Source organism: Populus alba, chromosome 3 (genome assembly GCF_005239225.2).
Source record: "Populus alba chromosome 3, ASM523922v2, whole genome shotgun sequence".
Classification (NCBI taxonomy): domain Eukaryota; kingdom Viridiplantae; phylum Streptophyta; class Magnoliopsida; order Malpighiales; family Salicaceae; genus Populus; species Populus alba.
In genome coordinates, this window is record NC_133286.1 from 2,588,231 (window position 1) to 2,599,811 (window position 11,581).

At 36.8% G+C, this 11,581-nt stretch overlaps 1 pseudogene; it reads left to right on the top strand.

Moving 5' to 3' along the window:
- Nucleotides 1-404: 404 nt before the first annotated feature.
- On the top strand, nucleotides 405-1,944 carry LOC118046067 (pentatricopeptide repeat-containing protein At2g34400-like; annotated as a pseudogene).
- Nucleotides 1,945-11,581: the final 9,637 nt, after the last annotated feature.

Sequence of the window (11,581 nt, forward strand, 5' to 3'; positions counted from 1 at the left end):
TGCTAAGGAACTTGAAGAAAGAAAGCGATTTGGCATCGCTGCAGCAGCTAGAGAGATCTTGAAAGAGATGCTTAGCTTACCTCTTTACATGTATCAAAAACAAGAACACCCAATATTCCAAGCCTGGTTCACATCCAAGATATTGAAGGAGTCAAAGCAGACGAGAGTGTTGAGGTCAACAGCCAAGTCTCCATGATTTGCTTATTAATTGGATCCTCAAAAACAAAGAGCAATACCATGAGAATATTCGAAAGCAATAATTGAAGGAGCTTAAGCCAAGATGCCATTCAATTATTTATTAAGAGATTAGGTAAAAAGATTCCCTGGAACGTAGGACGAGATTGCGTTTGAAGTAAAAGAAGCGGTATTATTTTGACTCACAATCTTGGAACAAGTACAAATAAGTCCTTCTCCTTTATAGTCTGGCTAATCTACCCCCAAGCTTTGTCTTGCCTTGGCCTTTTGCCCTCTCTCACACTGCAGATATAAATCATGCTCGTCTTCTGTTTTCGCAGATACAAAACCCCAGTGCTTATATTTGGAATACCATGATTAGAGGCTACTCTGAAGCCAAAATGGGCCATCGTGGCTTCTTGTTTTTCTGCCAAATGCTTCACAATGGCGCTGAAATGGACTGTAGGAGCTCTGTTCCTGCGCTCATTGAGAGTTTTAGGAGGGAAATCAGTTCATTGTGGTATTCGAAAGATGGGTTTTGTTTCTGCTATGTTGTTTCAAGATGGGTTGGCTCGTTTTTATGACCTGCGTGGTTGTTTGGGTTTTGCTTGACACTTGTTTGATGGAATTCCTGCTAGAGATGGACTTTCTGTCTATGACTGATGGGTACTCTAAGCGTAACTGTTGGGTATTCTAAGCATAACTGTTGGGATGAGACCTGGAAGCGTTTTGACTCGATGTCAGTGGAGGGTAATGTAGAGCCAGAAGAGGTCACTATGATAGCCGCTCGTTCAGCTTGCTCGCAGAACGGGGTTTGAGATTAGGGAAGAGTTTTCGCGAATATGTAAAACTAGATTGCAAATGTGGCTGCTTGGATTCTGCAAGAGGGATCTTTGATGCCATGGGTGTTAGAGATGTGTTAGCATGGTTAATGGGTATGCTAAAATCGGTGAGCTAGAGCTGGCAGGGATGTCGTTTAATGAGATGCCGGAGAGGAATGTGGTTTCCTGGAGTGCCATGATTGCTGGGCAACCACCCAAAGGAGGCTGCGTTTGTTCCATTGGAGAACATCAGTTCGTGTGCTCTCTGCTTGTGGTCAATTAGATTTCTTGGAATTTGGTCAGGGAATGCATTGAAACAACGAATCAGTGTGATCATAGCAAACGCGTTCATTGACATGTATTGCTAAATGTGGGGTCATGCATGAAGCTGAGACTAGGGAGTGTCAGCGTATGGAGTCTCTTCTTGCTGAAGGAGATAGGAATTTATCTATTTCTGATTCAGCTGATAGAAGAAGAGTGTGGCAGTTGGAGAAGAATGAGATTTTCACAGTTAAATCAGCTTGTGCTCTCATTGATGATATTTGGCATCCAGCATCTAAGAATTTTGGTACTTTACTCTGGCAAAGTATATTTCCTCCTAAAATTAAGATGTTTCTGTGGTTGTTGTTGCAGGGTAGTTTGAGTGTTAAGGGATTTCTTGCCTACAGAAGAATTATTAGTTATGATGATGCTTGTTGTTATTTTTGTGATATGGAAATTAAGACCATTGATCACCTTTGTATTCATTGCTCTGTTACTTTGAGGTTCTAGTCTAGAATCATTATGGATTGGGTATGCTGAAGACTATATATTCAGCTTTTTTCACAGGAATGGAATCATTTGTTACATGGAAAATTTCAGCACAAAATCATCTATATGCTTTGTTGAGATATCTTGTGGTCTATTTGGATTACCCGTAATAAATTTGTTTAGTTTTTGATGCTCAAGATATCTTGTTGATCTTAATTGGAATAAAATTTATGATTTAACTTTATATCGTTTAGTTTAATGGCTTCGTGTTAGATTTCAAAATTTTACTTCTATCTTTTTTTTCATTGCTATGTTACTTAGAGGTTCTAGAATCCTTTTATGGAATGGATTATTCAGCTTTTTTTACATGAAAGGAATCATTTGTTATATGGTTTAATTAGTTGCTGAAGGTCCAGAATATTTTCAAAACATGAGAAGAAATTATTTATATATGAACCATTAAGGTTTGATCTTGTTTTAAACAAAAATCAACTTAAAATTTTATGAAAATTCAATAGTCAAAATATAAGATTCAAGATTTAATGATCAAGAAAGAAATTAGAACTAAGAAAAAGGAAATAAAGAATTGATCACAACAGGACAAATTGAGGCTTTGTTTTCAACACCTTCATTATATTTAGAAAGATCACAATTAAATGATTCCAACTACACTTGGAATAACACCAAAAAAGATCGTAATTAACTCCAAACAAAACACCTAACTAATTACAATCTTGTTTGGTGGTCTTTTAAAGTGTGATTGAATCGTATTGTTAAGATCTTTCTAACGGTATCAGATGTGTAAAAAATAGAATTGTAGTGTGTCCCTGGTTACTCATTCCTTCTTTACTTTGTTTCTGTTGTAAATAACTATTTCAATTTTTTTTTTTACCTAGTGTCTATATAGTGAACTCTGATATAAGTGTAGCAACCTTAATAGGCACGGGACCCTAAGGTCTGGCGGACATGCTAGATTCAAAATACTTGCATTTGGCTATTATGTCAAACCCAAGGTAATATGGATATGGCATGTTCGCCATATTCAAAATACTTGGATTTGGCAATCAACATAACCCAAGACAAACATGATAACACTCTATAAATACCATGTGCTCTTACAAGCAAAAAGGTGCTAAAAAACTATAATATTATTTGTTTGTGTTTGCAAGACTTGTTGGTATTTCCTTTCTATCTTGGTTGTTGTTTTTGTAACCCTTGTCTTTAAACGAGGAACTTGTTGGATCCCGAAGGATGGCCTTGTGTTGAGGAAATAGGGATAGTGTATGTATATGCCTTAAGTTATAGTTTGTTTATGTTCGATGTATCTAGTTTTTACATTAATCTTAAGGATATTTTAGTAACATGGACGAGAACAGTACTACCGACAACGTTGTTGCCCTCAACAATGTTGTTGTTGAGAACTCAGTTGTTGCCATCTCTCCTGCCGCTAGCTCTATTGTTGTTGCCACTATATCATTAGCTAAACCATTCCTCATACTTTACCATAGACGACATTGTTCATTTTTTTTAGGTTTGCTATAAATTTAAGAGGGGGAATATTAAACCCAGTTGAATTCATGGTCTGGGTTTACCCTAAATAAACTAAAGCGTATGGGGTAAACACTATGCAGATACACTACTCACCCCCTCACATTTTATTGTGGACGACATTAGTTTTTTTATTTTGTTTTGTTTTGTTTTTTCAAGGTTTTGCTATAAATTTAAGAGGAAAATATGTGAGGTGAACATCGTGCAGCCACATTGTTCACCCTTTTATGTTTTACTGTAGACAACATTGTTTACTTTTTTAATGTTTGCTATAAATTTAAGGGGGGAAAATATTAAACTTGGTTGAGCTCATGGTCCGGGTTCACCCCTCAAGTTTTACTATGGACAACATTGTTCACTTTTTTATTGTTAAGGAAAAAATATTTTATTTTGTTTTTTGTTTCTATTTTTTAAATTAATCTTATTTTTTAATTTTATTTTTATTTAGATTAATATTCTTTCTCTCTTTTATGCTTTTTAGAAAGCTTATTTGAAATAGCAATTATATTTTAATTATGCATTTAATTTTTTAGGAGTTATTTCTGATTAATCTATATTTTTTTAATCTTTTATATACATGAACTTTAATTTTGAAAATAAAAAGAAATTTATTTTCAAATAATATTTCTAATACGTGCAACCTTGGCGGGTTGACTCCAGTTTTATTTATCCTTTTTAATTGAAAATTTGTGTTTTCAATTTCATCATTCAACATTAGGTTGGCTGGGAATTAGGTTTCATGATTTATTTTAGTTTGCTTTATATAAGATTATCATTACTTAAGTCGTGGGTTTGGCAGGTTGACCTAGTTAACTCGAGTTTTTATTGACTTTTTCATTGTAATTTTTTCTATTTCATCCTTCAACATTTGGTTGATTATGAATTAGACCTCATGAATTATTTTGATTTGTTTTCTATGGGGTTGTCTCGGTCTTATGCTCGGGTCACGTGTTTTGTGGGTTAACTCAGATAAACTCATATTCTTTTGTTGTATCTTATTTTTAAATTTAATTTTCTTCATTTTCAACTTTTAACAAGCCAGTGACCCAGCTGGGCCGAAGCATGCGTGAACTTGTTCATGCTTGAGTGGCGCTGCACGAAGGTAATTAAATTACCTTCGCGCAGTGCTCTTACAAATTTAAAGAATGCACAAATGAAGAAACAAGCGTACCTGCTTCTGGAGACCGAAGATGCTTGCAACGCTGATGGATTCTCACTTGCTACTTCCCTTTATCTTCCTTCTGCGTTCACTTGCCTGCGTGTTCTTTTTGTTTTCTCAGCAGCTTTTGAAGTCGAGAAGGTGATTAAGAGGCCGACCTGCTTTGAATTGGTTTTGATTCTGGGTCTTCCACTGTCTGCAGGAGCGAAAGCAATGGAAAAGCCAATCCTGCTCTCTGTGTTGCTCATTTACTTTTCCTCCTCTTTTCTGCATTTTTTTTTTTGTTTTATCCTCTGGTTTATTTGCTCGTTCGTCCTCTGTCGCCTAGGTTTTTTTTCCTGTTTTTCCTCCTAGTTTTTCTTCCCCTTGTGACCTTTCGTTCTCTAGCTTTTAAACAATATGTTTCTTCCAACCATTGATTGCAGGTGTAATGGTGGCGGTGGGTGTCCGTTAAAGAAGATGAACAGCGCATCCACTGATGGCGCCGTTTTGGTGTTTAATGTTTATTTGCGTTTTGACCCATGAAGTTTTAAAAGTTTTGTAATTAAGCCCCTGGTTTAAACTGTAATTGGCCCCCTGCATTAGCGCGCCATTTTCAATGTAGTCCTTGGATTTTACTTTTCCAATGTTGACCCCAAACTTTAATATTTCTTCAATTAAGTCCCTGAATAAGTTAATTCCAAGCTCAATTAAGTCTAAAACTTGTCAATTCTCCAATTAAAACTTTGATTGGATGAATTAAATTAATTTCAAGCTTAATTAAGTCTCAAAACTTATCAATTCTCCAATTAAACCCTTGATTGGATTAATTAGAATAATTCTAAAATTTAATTAAACCTCAAAACTTCCAATCATGTTGCCCTTAACCCAAGTTTTAATTCATTCTTCATTTATTTTCATTTTACTTGTTTTTCATCATTATTATTTTTTTCATCATCATTTTTTTTATTCTTTTCAGTAAATAAATAAATAATAATAATTAAAATAAAATGGTCAAAAATTGGGTTATGACACATGCTATTGATCTTGATTGGAATAAAATTTATGATTTAACTTTTCTTATTGTTTAGCTCAATTGTTTTGCATTAGATTTCAAAAATTTACTTATATAAATATTTATTTAGCTAGATATTCAAATTTCAAAATTTTACTTATATAAATATTTATTTAGCTAGATGTTCAGATTATATATACTCAATATTAGTAATTTTTGTTGTTTATTTGTTTTTTTCAATGTAAGTTTTTCTTTTAGTTAGTTTGTAAAGGAAAATCTTTGTTTATCGAATTCCATGATCGCTGCTTATGCTTCTCTCATGGGCACACTAACCAAGCTCTGAAGATTTTAAAAGAGATGCTTAGCTTTACCTCTTTACATGTATCAAAAACAAGAACAACCAATATTCCAAGCAATTATTGAAGAAGTCGATCAATGAAGTAAAATAAATATTCTTTCACTTCAAGAAAATAAAGTTGATATCTCTTAAAACTGAGCGAAATAGATGAGATTACGAGTAAATTAATTAGACAAAGATCTTGAATTAATTTCTTACCATCAAGTGAATTTAATATTGAAAGCAATTATCATTCACTCGAAAGTAGCCTTAGGAGTAAAGTCTATGAAATTATTCTAAGTAAATATTCAAAAGCTTGACAATTTAACTTAGTTTATTCTTCCCTAATAAATTAAAATGAGAGTTGCAACAATCAAATTAATTTTTTTGCTTCTTACTCTAATCCTTAGAAAAAATTACGGATTGAAAGAAACTATAAAGCATACATGCATCTCAAAACAATTCAATAAGCTTGAATAAAAATCAATAGTATAATTCTTGTCGCACGTCACCCGCACGACATTGGTTGGCGATTTTTCTTTCTCGTTTGCTTGATTCGTTGGGAGTCACCACCTAATATTTAATTGAGGGTTACTAGAAAACCCATGTGTACTGGTCTTGTAAGAGATTCATGAGTAAGGGACTGGTTGTGGTTGGAGAAAATATTAGCACACCTAACGCACCCTACTTGAGGTAAGCTGCTTCGTGACTTTGATGTGATAAAGAAGTTTTAAAAATTTTGTTCTTGCATCGGATATTAGAAAATACGACTTTTGTGTAAGTTCATAATCCTTAACTGTGAGCAAATCAAAATATTGAATTCTTTTTTATTCTTTGCAATTTTATCATTAAAAAAATATTCATAAACAAAATACAAACAACACATTCACTTTCACTATATTTTTCTTTTCTTCTTTTCTTCTTTTCTTGGTTACATCCACACTACAAATTATAAAAATTCAAAACTAAGCAAAATTACATTAAACAATTTAAAATTTACAAAATAGCCCCTAAAACTCCAAAAATTGCAGGAAAGGTCTTTTGCAACTGCAGGAATAGTGGCGGCGCATCTCCTCCACGCACCACCGTCACTGGTGACGCGTGGGTTCACGCACCGCCACCAATGAAGGCTGCCAAACCGGTGGATCGAGAACGTCTTATTCTTCTCTGCCTTCCTACGCCGTCGGTGAGGGTCATCGCCACCTACAAAAAAAAAACAAAAACGCAACAACAAGATTTGTCCCCTTTCCTTCTCGATTTGTTTTTTAGATCTGCTTCCTATAGATCTGTTCTTTTTGTTTCCCCTTGTTCTCTATTTCAGGCGACCGGTCGTGTGACCATAGGGTTGCTACCCTATGGGTTTCTGTTCGGTCTGCTGGTGATGTTGCAGTGTCTCCGCTATAGTAGAAGGTTGGCCAGCGAGAGCTGGGTCTCTGTTTAGCAGAGACAGGAGCGGTTGAAAAAGTAGAGGATGAAGGAGCGGCGAACCGATCTAGGTCTATGGGGGATGCTGTTGCTAACGGCAAAGACCGGTTGAGAGGAGAGTGAGGGGGTGCTCTTGGCTGGTCCGTGAGTTGGGTGAGGAGCTGAAGGAGAAGATCGGGGGAAGAGGAGAGGCGATGGGAAGTGGGGTGCTGGTTTAGGGGGTTATGTGGGTATGGTCTGTTAGCTGAGGGAAGAATGGTTAAGAGGGGAAAATTGAGGCGAGCCTAGTGAGGGGTGATGGGGACGGTCTCGGTGTAGAGAAAGAGAGAGGGTTGGTGGTCGTTGTTGGGGTTGTCTAGGGTGAGGGAACGGCTAAGAAGGGAAGATTTCTGGGAATGGGGCTGCTTCGGGTGCAAGGGAGAAGACAGAGAGCTAAAATGGTCGGGGGTCCTTGGCTCTGTTCTGGGAGAGCAACCACTAAGGACCCCAGGGGACGGCGGCTTTGTTGTCTAAAAAAAATAAAATCCAATTAGCTATTGGGGGGATACGGCTCCTTTTTAATTCAATAGGGAGAACGGCCGCTCCCTTAGAGTGGGAGCTGGTAGGGTTAGGTTGTTTAGTGTTTTTTTGTGTTGCCTCTTCTAATTTTGGTACAAGATTGCCCCCTCCTTTGTGTGAGTTGTGGAAACTCCTACTTATAGATAAAATGTTGCTTGGGCCTCAAAATTGGTCCATCAACTTTTTTTCTTTTTTTATAAATTTGATTTTCTTAATTTTTTTGTATTTTTTGAAAACGAGCAATATCAACGTCGACTTAATGAGGAAAATCAATGATTTTTAAAAATGACGCGTGAAAAGTCAAACGTGTTCGAAAGACCTTTGAAAATTTAAATTCTTTTTTTAGACGACGTTGAAAATGCTAAAAACGATGCAAATATATTAAAAACATATTTTTTGGATTTTTGTTGTTTTTCAAAAATTTTAGCAAAAAGGTGGGTCAAAATTGAGTAACAACAGATGCTCCCTCTTTACATTGCTTATGAAGCAAAACTCCTCAATGTTTTGCATAGTAAGCTTTGTAAAGAAAAGAAAAAGAAAATGATCTTATTATCTTGGGCGACCTGCCCCTTTTGAAGAAAAGTGATCTATTTTCAAGGGCGACCAACCCACACACTCACACTGATCTATTTTCACGGGCGACTTGCCCACACAAAATCACACTGGTCTATTTTCAAAGGTGACTTGCCCACACCCACTCACACTGGTTTATTTTCACAGGCGACTTGCCCATACACACTCACACTGGTCTATTTTCAGGGGCGACCACCTACACACACTTACTTTGATCTATTTTGTGGGCGACCTGCCCAAGTGGAAAAAAGAAAGAGTGGTCTAATTTTAATGGGTGACCTACCCAGGTGGAAGAATGACCTCATTGTAATGGGTGACCTACCCAGATAAAAAAAATATAGAGAACTGGTCGTTTTGTAATGGGTGATCTACCCAGAAAAAATGGTCTCATTGTAATGAGTGACCTACCTAAGGAAAAATAAAAGAGTGGTCTCATTGTAATGGGTGACCTTCCCAAGTGGAAGAATGACCTCATTGTAATAGGTGACCCACCCAGATAAAAAAAACATGGAGAATTGGTCGTGTTGTAATAGGTGACCTACCTAGAAAAATGTTGGTCTCATTGTAATGGGTCACCTACCTAAGGAAAAAGAAAAGAGTGGCCTCATTGTAATGGGTGACCTACCCAAGTGGAAGAACTTATTGTAATGGGTGACCTACCCAAATGGAAGAACTTATTGTAATGGGTGACCTACCCAAGAAAAAAGAAAAGATTGGTCTCATTATAATGGGTGACCTACCAAAGTGGCAGAATGACCTCATTGTAATGGGTGACCTACCTAGATAAAAAAACATGGAGAATTTGTAACGTTGTAATGGATGACCTTCTTAGAAAAATATTGGTCTCATTGTAATGGGTGACCTACCCAAGAAAAAAGAAAAGAGTGGTCTCATTGTCATGAGTGACCTACCATAGTGGAAGAATGACCTTATTGTAATGGGTGACCTACCTAGATAAAAAAACATGGAGAATTGGTCGCATTATGATGGGTGACCTACCCAGAAAAATGTTGGTCTCATTGTAATGGGTGACCTACCTAAAGAAAAAGGAAATAATGGTCTCATTGTAATGGGTGACCTACCCAAGTGAAAAAAATGGCCTCATTGTAATGGGTGACTTACCCAGATAAAAAACATGGAGAATTGATCGCGTTGTAATGGGTGACCTACCCAGAAAAATATTGGTCTCATTGTAATGAGTGACCTACCCAAGTGGAAGAATGACCTCATTGTAATGGGTGACCTACCCAGAAAAAGGATGGCGAGGGCTTAAAGGTGCACTCGAAAGGAGGTAGGGTTAAAAAATCACTACCTAAGAGATGGTGGCTTAAGGGCGCACTCGGAATGAGGTAGGGTTAGAAAATGCATTACCCAAGAAATAGTGGCTCAAAGGCGCACATAAAAGGAAGTGAGGGCTCAAAGGCACACTCAAAATGAGGCAGGGTTAGAAAACGTACTACCCAAATGGTGGTGGCCCAAAGGCACACTCGAAAGGAGGTAAGGTTAGAAAACACACTACCTGAGAAGTGAGGGCTCAAAGGCGCACTCGAAATGAGGTGGGGTTAGAAAACGTACTACCTGAGAAGTGAGGGCTCAAAGGCGCACTCAAAATGAGGTAGGGTTAGAAAACACACTACCTGAAATGGTGGCTCAAAGGCACACTTGAAAGGAGGTAGGGTTTAAAACGCATTACCTGAGAAGTGAGGGCTCAAAGGCACACTTGAAAGGAGGTAGGGTTAAAAAACGCACTACCTGAGAAGTGAAGGCTCAAAGGCGCACTCAAAAGGAGGTGTAACACCGATCTGTCAATGATGAAAGCAATGCATCATGATTGATATGCATGTATACTTACTTGAGAAATATAGGTCCCCATTTCTTCATGGTGTCTTTCTTTTCTTAAAAGTTGGAGTGTTGGTAGTAAACTTTGATAGATTTTTCGCTCTTGCTTACTCAAGTCATATCTTGTGATCTTAACCTCTGGGAAGGACTTGATATCAATATACTTCTTTGTCCTCCACCCTTTATCTCAAGGGTTGCCAATTTTGCCCGACATTTTTCTTAGGAAGGGAATCATGGAGCTAGCCCTACCATGTATTTTTTATTCCCCCCCCTGCGCTTGATCATGCCCCTAAGTGTTTAATTCGAGTTTAGATGAGGCTATGTGAAGGAAGGTTTGCCAATGAGTAGTTTTCATGAAGAATTTTTGGAATTTTCAAAGCTATTCCAGACACAAAAATCATTTTGATATCAATTCAAAGCGAACTCATTCTAAAGAAATTCAAGTGATTCCTATGGAGAGGTTTTCATGAGTGATGAAAACTTTTTGTTTTGCTTTTGGTGAAAAACATGAAGTGACATTTGGCTGGTCGGAAATCGTTTAAGATTTTATTTTGAGGGTTATAAAGAACCAGTCTTGAAAGCATTCATTTTATTTGCATGAATAATGATTTGATTCGTATGAGAAAACATTGTTTACCAATCCTGATTGCTTGCTTTGATTAGAAAGGGCTTGATTAGGCACGTAATGTAGGCTTGGGCTCTTGGTTATGAAGAAAAGGGTATTTGTAGGCTCAAAAGGTGTTTGAGGGATTTCAAAACTAAGGATCACTTGTTCTTGTTTCTTGACCTATTTCATTTGAATGTCTTTCCAAAATTGTCTATTGTGCCCCCCAGTGTTGGGCTTGGGCCCTTTCTTTTTGTTTTTGTTTTCTTCATTTGGTTCTCAGCATCATCATATTAGTTATTTTTGTGAGAAACTCAATTTTTTTGGACCTTTTGATTTTTTTCTTCATGCCCCCAACTTTGTTTGGACATTTTTGATGATTGAGATTTTTTTTTATGCCCTCTAGTTTTGCTTGGGCACTTTCAATCATTGAGGTTTTTTTTTATGTCTCTCGCACTTGCCCCCAGTGTGAGGTGTGATCCTAACCAAGGTTATTTTCAAAACTACTACCAGGCTCAAAAGGGGACTACAAATGATATATTTTAGCCTTGTGAAATGATTATAAAAAATGGTCTTTCCTCATTTCAAACTCATGCACTTAAGATTGGTTAGCCTTGCTTTCATGTGAGTATGCAACATGATTTCTCATTATTCATTCAAATAAAATTCAGCTTTTGGAGTCAATTCATGGTGGTTTTTTTTTGTTTTTTGTTTTTTTTTTCAGGTTTTCTAGGTGTATGATTACCTCTCTAAAGAATCACCTGAATTTCCAGAACTCGTTTGTTTTGGACAAACATCA